This window comes from Sceloporus undulatus, chromosome 9 (genome assembly GCF_019175285.1).
Source record: "Sceloporus undulatus isolate JIND9_A2432 ecotype Alabama chromosome 9, SceUnd_v1.1, whole genome shotgun sequence".
Taxonomy (NCBI): Eukaryota; Metazoa; Chordata; class Lepidosauria; order Squamata; family Phrynosomatidae; genus Sceloporus; species Sceloporus undulatus.
This window is the reverse complement of record NC_056530.1, coordinates 17,085,344-17,093,095: the sequence shown is the minus strand read 5'-3', so window position 1 is coordinate 17,093,095 and position 7,752 is coordinate 17,085,344. Positions and strand designations below refer to the sequence as shown.

Below are 7,752 nucleotides of genomic sequence, written 5' to 3'. Positions count from 1 at the left end.
AACAGCCTCAATGCAGTCATCTTGGCTTCCAGGGAGAGTTCAAGCTTGATCTGTTCTAGGGCCCATTTCTTTGTCTTTTTGGCTGTCCATGTTATCCTCAGCACTCTTCGCCAGCCCCACATCTCAAACGAATTGATTTCCTTCTGATCCACTTCCTTCACTGTCCAGCTCTTGCATCCGTACATGGCGATGGGGAATTCTAACTTTAACCACTTCTTATACAATCATGAAAGGGGCACAAGTCCTCTCCAGTTTTCAGTCTGGCAACTACTCTTGGTGGTTGTCTGTGACCTATGAGGAAAGACTCAGGGAGCTGGAGATATTTCGCCTGGAGAAGAGACAGTTAAGAGGTGATATGATAGCCCTGTTTAAATACTTGAAGGGATGTCATATTGAGGAGGGAGCAAGCTTATTTTCTGCTGCTCCAGAGAATAAAATAAGGAGCAATAGATTCAAACTACAGAAAAACAGATTCCACGGAAACATTAGGAAGGACATCTGGACAGTAAGAGCTGTTTGACAGTGGGACACACTTCCTTGAAGAGCAATGGAGTCTCCTTCTTTGAAGGTCTTTAAACAGAGACTGGATGGCCATCTGTCAGGTGCGCTTTGGTTGTGTATTCCTGCATGGCAGATAGTTGGACTCTTCTAACTGTGATTCTAAGGGTCCCATATAGACAGGCCAAAATAATGCTGCTTTTGGTCATTTTAGAGGTATGCTGTTTAAATGATGCATGTGTCCTAAAAGTCCGGAAGCCGCACCAAAGCCACATTCCAGTCCTTAGAACTAAAGCATGGCTTTGGCATGGCTTCTGGACACTTAGGAGGCATGCATCTTTTAAAGAGCATACCTCTAAAGTGACCGGAAGCAGCTTTATTTTGGCCTGTCTGTACGGGCCCTAAGAATGAATGGATGTTCTTCTTATGCACTTTCCCACTGTCCAGCTCTCATAGTGATGGGGAATATAATGGCTTATACAATTCTAACTGTAACCACTTCTTACACAACCATGGAAGGGACAGGAGCCCTCTCCAGTTCTCAGTCTGGCTACTGCTCAGTGTGAATTGGCCTTTAGGTCTAAAAGGAAGACATGTGGAGAAAGAGTGCTGTGTCCAGGCCTTCTCCAGGAACTGCATCCGCACTGAAGAAATAATCCGGTTTGACACCACTTCAACTGCTATTTTATTACTTCTTGCATTTTCATGCCACTTTTCTTCCCAAAAGAGACGCAGGATAAAAACACTTTCAAACACTTCTTTTGAAAAATGGCTACGGCTCAATGCTAGGGAAGTCTGGGAACTGTAGTTCGTTGTGCCACCAGAGCAGAGCTACTCTTCCCAGAATCCCACAGCACTCAGCTAAAGCGGTGTCTGTCAAACCGTATCATTTCTGCAGTGTGGAAGCAACCAAAGCTTGTATTATATTGTGGCCCCAGAGTGGAGCAAGGCTTCCCAGAATTCCATGGCAGCTAAAGGGGGTGGCCAAACCGGATTAATGTTGAAGTGTGGCCTCAACCCCCCCCCCCCCACACACACCATTGACAGATAAGGAAGGCGGGGCTGTGGAGGCATGGGACGCCCTTCTCCAAACTATATTCGACAGCCAGTGCTACAAATCCCAGAACTCCATAGCAGCAGGGCGGCGTGGCAGCCAAAGCGGTGCCAAAGCGGACCATTGTTGCAGTGCGGACGGAACCATGGCCTTCGCAGCCTCTCTCTGGCTGTACACGTGTCAGTCCGTCTCGTGGGGACGCCTGGTCCTCTGGGGGCTGCGCTTGACCAGGGGCCGAGCTCCACCCAGAAGCGGGGCTTCTCCTCCTCCTTCCTCCTCCTCTCGGGCTGCAAGGCTTCGTCCCACTCGAGACTCAGGGGAAGGAAGGGAGACCTGCAGCCGAGGAAGCCTTGAGTGACTGACCCCAGGGGGGCCCTCCGGACAACAAGAGGACTAAGGTCTGGGGGGGGGGGAGATGGGGGGAACTCTCGGCTCCATGGTCTGGAATTCTGGGAATGGTAGTGCGTTGTAGTACCGGAGTGGAGAACAGGGGAAGCCCTGACAAGCCATTAGAACATCGTAGAGTTGGAAGAGACTGCAAGGGCCACCCAGCCCAACCCCATTCTGCCATGCAGGAACTCCCAATCCAAGCATCCCCATTAACAGATGGCCATCCAGCCTCTGCTTAAAGACCTCTAAGGAACCATAGAGACCCAAGAAGGGCCCTGATCCAGACTAGCCCCCTCCTCTTTCTTCTGCCATGCAGGAACTCCCAATCCAAGCATCCCCATTGACAGATGGCCATCCAGCCTCTGTTTAAAGACCTCCAAGGAGGAAGATTCCAAGGAGGGAGAGTGTGTTCCACTGTCAAACAGCCCTTGCTGTCAGGAAGTTCCTCCTAATGTTGAGCTGGAATCTCTTTTCCTGGAGCTTGCACCCATGCTCTATGAGGAAAGGTTCAAGGAGCTGGGGATGTTTAACCCGGAGAAGAGAAGGTTAAGGGGTGATATGACAGCCTTGTTTAAATACTTGAAGGGATGTCATACTGAGGAGGGAGCAAGCTTGTTTTCTGCTGCTCCAGAGAACAGGACCCGGAACAGAGGCTGGAGGACCATCTGTCAATGGTGATGCTTTGATTTAGAGTTCCTGCATGGCAGAAGGGGGTTGGACTGGATGGCCCTTGGGGTCCCTTCTAACGCTATGATTCTGTGATTCTAAGACACATGGTCACCACATCTTGTGACTGAAAATGCCTCATCAACTAATTATACACTAATTTCATTTTCAAATGTTATGGCTTGTGAAAAAGAGACACAGCATTTCCCACAAGTGACCTGAGTTCAGAATGCATTCTCCTGGGAATGTTGCTGATATTGCAAGAGAAAAGGTGAGCCAGTGTCCTCAGTCACTTCCCATACTAACACTTAAGTCTCTGACATTAACCAGACCCCCCCTAGGATACCTTTCTCCAACCTGGTGCTGTCCAGGCAGGCCTGACTTCAACACCCCTCATCCCCAGTAGCAGGAAGGGTAAGAAGACAGCTGGCATGGCATAGAAACAGAGGAGACATGTTTAAAAATTGTTTGAACCCTGTTGTGATCTGTTCTTAGTGCAGGATATGCTGGGTGCCATCTGGAGTACCCAGAACCAGGGTTTGCACTGTGCGGACAAGGCCTATACCTAGGCTGACCATATTTCCCTGAGACAAACATGGGACATTGGGATGGCAAAAACAGCACAGGGTTATACAATATTCTCCACTCATGGGAAAGTCAGGTGATAGCAAAAGTTTTATTACATGAACACATTGGGCTACCCATTATTCTGCAGTGACAGAACTCGTGCCAAAATTTAGGGAGACATAGGCCTGTTACAGACTGCCAAAATAAAGCTGCTTCGGGTCTCTTTGGAGGTATGCTATTTAAATGATGCATGGGTCCTAAGAGTCCGGAGGTAGCACCAAAGCCACACTCCATTCCTAAGCACTGGAGTGAAGCTTTGGTGCAGCTTCTGGATTCTTAGAGTGCATGCATCATTTAAACAGCATACCTCCAAAGAGACCCAAAGCAGCTTTATTTTGGCAGTCTGTAACAGGCCATAGACTGTATTTCACCACCATTGTACCATGAATATTTCTCCAATGAAGAAATCATAGGCAGCAAATTTCAGTCTTTGGGATGCAATAGTGAGGGAGGCTCCTGGCCTTCCTTGCTTGTTGGCTATCCAGAGGTACCTCATTGGCCACAGTGGGAAAGAGAGCATTAGCCTAGAGAAGAACCTCTGGTCTGATCTTGCAGGCCCGCTCTTGCATGTTCATTGAAACCCTGGGATTTTCCAATGTCTTAGAAATTCCTCCATGTCAAAGCGAGTAATACTGGATGAACATCTCCAGAAAACACCTTGCCTTCCATGACCAGTTGTCTCTTAAACTATGCACTTTAAGGCAGAGCATTGCTGTCTGGTCAGTCCAGAGGGGGGCAGTAATGAACCCAGTAAGCGTGCCAAGCTCTGGGCAAGATCTGGCTAATTTCCCTGGGCATGCTTCCCAATATCATCTGCATCATGCAGGAACTCCATGGGATATGTGTCACAATACTCTTTTGGGGAGCCTTCAGCAAATTGCTGTGGGAAACTTTTGAGAAGTTCCAGAAGTTTGGAACACACTGCCTTATGCGATCCGGCATGTATACCTAGATGCACTGGTGGGCTTGGAGTAAGCAGCTAGCTTCCTTCCTCAGTTTTTCCATCTGTAAAAGGGGAACAATAGCAACATGCATGACGATACAGGCAAGTCTTTATGTTGGAATTGCGTTCCTGTATACACAGTGTAATTTGGGGAGCCATAACCATAGGGAATAATTGGTGACAAGAGAGATGTGTTCCTATGGAACTGAAGTAGCCACAAAAGGTGATTGTATTCAGCCCATCATCAGTTTTGTTGTTGTGTGCCTTCAGGTTGTTTCTGGGTTATGGTGACTCTAAACTGAACCTATCCTAGGGTTTTCTTGGCAAGATTTGTTCAGAGATGGTTTGCACTTGCCTTCCTTAGTTTTAAAGATGTTCAAAACATAAAGCACCAGAATGTACCTTTTTCCAAGCTAGATTAGCCCCTCTCTTCTAGGAATCCCCTTCCAGTCACAGCAAAACTCCATGAATTAAGTTTATTTCTTCTCCTCATCCCTCTTCTAAACAGGCAACGGAAACCCATCCTCCAAAGACAGCAAAAATCCAGTTTCTTCTTCCCTGCCATGCTCCCTTCTAAGCAGTTGAAGGAAACTCCTTATTCCATATGTTGGCAAGAGTCAAGTTTCATCTTACTCCTTATACCCGTGGTGGCAAATGCATGGCACACATGCCAGAGATAGGCATGAGAAGCCATTTTTGAGGGCATGCGGAAGGTGGGGTCTTCCCTCCTGCCCTCCCAGTTCCTCAACTGTCTCTGCGAAAGTCCCACCACTAGAGGTCCTACCACCAGAAGACAGAAGTCCCATACCCAGAAAGTGGAAGTCCCACTCCCTGGCACCGGGTGACACCCAGTGCGGGAACATCTTTCAGTTTGAGCACTCAGTTTCTAAAAGGTTCACCAACACTGCCTTATACAGTGCGCCCGCGTTATACACGGATGCACTATACACGGCTTTTAGCATATGCTGAAAGCTGCAAGGGAGCCGCAAGGGGCGGCGTGCGCATGCTGCTGCGTCACCGCACCACCACATCATGCATGAACCCCATTACTTTCAATGGGGCTTGAGCATACGTGGTTTTTTTAACATGGGGGGTCTGGAACGGATACCCCCGTAAAAAAAGGGCGCACTGTACTCTCCTTCCTTACAGCAACACCGACTACAGTTGCTTGCTCATCTAATGCATTGTGGGTGAGAATCTTATTTATATATTTCTGGAGAAATGTAAATTTGAAATGGTATAAATAAGGGCAATGTAAATTGAGACCTGGAGATCCATCTTTTGTCTTAAGCTAACTTGTTTTGCCAAATCGAGGCAATCGACTAGCTTCATATCTTCACAGACTGGAATAAATAAATAGCCATACCAAAATTAGTATTTTCATCATGGTGACAGATCAAACCAACATGTGTGTCAGGATATGTAATTGGATATATACGTCTTCCCAGATCTCTGCAAACTGGCTCGCTCTTTTATAAAGGGCCCTTGGTATCTGAAGGTACTGGGACTCCCCATGGATACCAAAATCTGTGGCTGTTCAACTCCAATTATACATATACTGGGGCATAGTAAATTCGTGTCCTTTATATGAAATGGCAAAATCAAGGTTTGCTTTTTCATGCTGTGGATGGCTGAATCCATGGGTACAGAGAGCTGACTGTACATTAAACTGGTGATGTTTTCCTTATCAGAAAGACTTGTTTACTCCCAAGAGATGTCATCTTTTCAGCCCAAACTGTTCTGTTGCTAATCATGTTTGTAGCACTTCTGATGTACAAAATGTTCCATAGTCTTTGCAACAACTGTGAGCGAAAAAAACGACTGACTCCATGCTGAGGTTTAGAAAAAGCATTTTCTCCAATGCTGCTTAGAGGATCAGCGATGGAGGTAGGATCTGAAAGCAGGTTTCATGGGCAAAATGCAATTTTCCTACCCACTGAACTGCATTAATTTTTACATTGTTTTATTTGCTATTACAAATCATACTTTGTTTAGTTTCTCCTATGAACAGTCAACAGCCTTATAGTAAGATGCTACTTGGTTGCTGGTAGACAGTTTGCTTGAAAAGTTAAAAGAGTAATTGTTCCATGTTTTGTAGGAATAAGCGTAGTGTTGAACAGCATTGTGTAAACCCAGGGAAAGTTACTTCTGCTCCTCATCCCATAGAGATGAAACCAGTCCTGGGAACTGTTTTGTTGTCAAAATCCCATCCTGCCCCATGTACAAAGTATCTCTGAACATGTCCATCCCTCTCACTACTAAGCTATATCAAACTGGGATGGGTTGTGATAAACCCCATGTGTGTATTCATTAATTTGTCAGGTCTATTTGGTGTTTCTTGGAGGATATATTAGTGTGCCCCAAATAGGTAAATACGCCCTTTTAAAGAAATACAGGCCTGTTACAGACTGCCAAAATAAAGCTGCTTCGGGTCTCTTTGGAGATATGCTATTTAAATGATGCATGCGTCCTAAGAATCCGGAAGCTGCACCAAAGCTGCACTCCAGCGCTTAGGAATGGAGTGTGGCTTTGGCACAACCTCCGGACTCTTAGGACCCATGCGTCATTTAAATAGCATACCTCCAAAGAGACTAGAAGCAGTTTTATTTTGGCAGTCTGTAACAGGCCACAGTTTGCCCCTTGGTAAAGCTTGTTGTATAGATGAAGCATGCAAGGGAGAGATAGGGATAGATGCAAGGATGCATCCTTCATCTATACAACAAGACCTCTATCTTTGAACACCTGTACAGAGAGGATTACAGACATACTTCGGTTAACAAGGTCTCAGAGAAGCTCCTTTTTATGTCCCCCATTTCTCCTGTCCTCTGTGTAACCACATTTTTAAAGCAGTATTAGCATTGGGAGAATTGTGAAGACCTGCTCTTCTTTTTGTGATGTAGGAACCAGTCCCTATTCTCTCTATGTTACAGAAGTAACATCCAGGAACCCATCTACTTCATTAATTGATGTAACTATTTTACATGTCATTAACTACAGTTAATTAAGTGTAACTGCAATTGCTCAGGCCTTTTAGATGATGCTGGTATGTTTTTTCACCTTCGTCAAATTGCACCAATTGGCATGGTTTTTAAATGGGATTAACAGGTGCTGCTGCTGGTAAAATTCCATTGCTTAAATGCAATGGTTGGTTGTTTTAAATGGGTGTTTTTGTTTGGTTATTTGGTTTGGGATTTGAGGAATGGGAATTAGAGTCAATACGGTGCAGACTTGGGGAGATTAAGGCTTGGGTAATTCAGGGCCAAGCTCTCCCTGAGCCATGAAACTCATTGAATGATCTTGGGTCATTTGCCTGATCTACCTCACAGGGTCATTGTGAAGATAAAGCAAGGAAGAGGGGAGCTTTGTATTGAACTGATTGGAAGAAGCAAGAATAGAAGTGATAAAGAAGTAATCGTATGCCAGTGTTAACTGCTGCTTCCCAACCCATCTCCAGAAAGTGTTCTCCAGTCCCTGAATTTTTTAAATGGCACGTGGTATTTGTCCTTTAACTGGCTGTGCAAACCTCTCGTGGCTGTGTGCCTTCTTTGGGAGAACTCTGTACTGGCTTGAACCC

General features: G+C 45.8%; 1 protein-coding gene across 1 annotated transcript in view; it reads left to right on the top strand.

Annotated features, from left to right (window-relative positions):
* Positions 1–1,815: 1,815 nt before the first annotated feature.
* FXYD1 (FXYD domain containing ion transport regulator 1) overlaps positions 1,816–7,752 on the top strand; it is a 30,967-nt gene continuing 25,030 nt past the window's right edge. The window contains exon 1 of the mRNA XM_042440493.1: positions 1,816–1,950. The gene's annotated coding sequence lies outside the window, so the exon portion shown is untranslated. The remainder of the gene's footprint in view (positions 1,951–7,752) is intronic.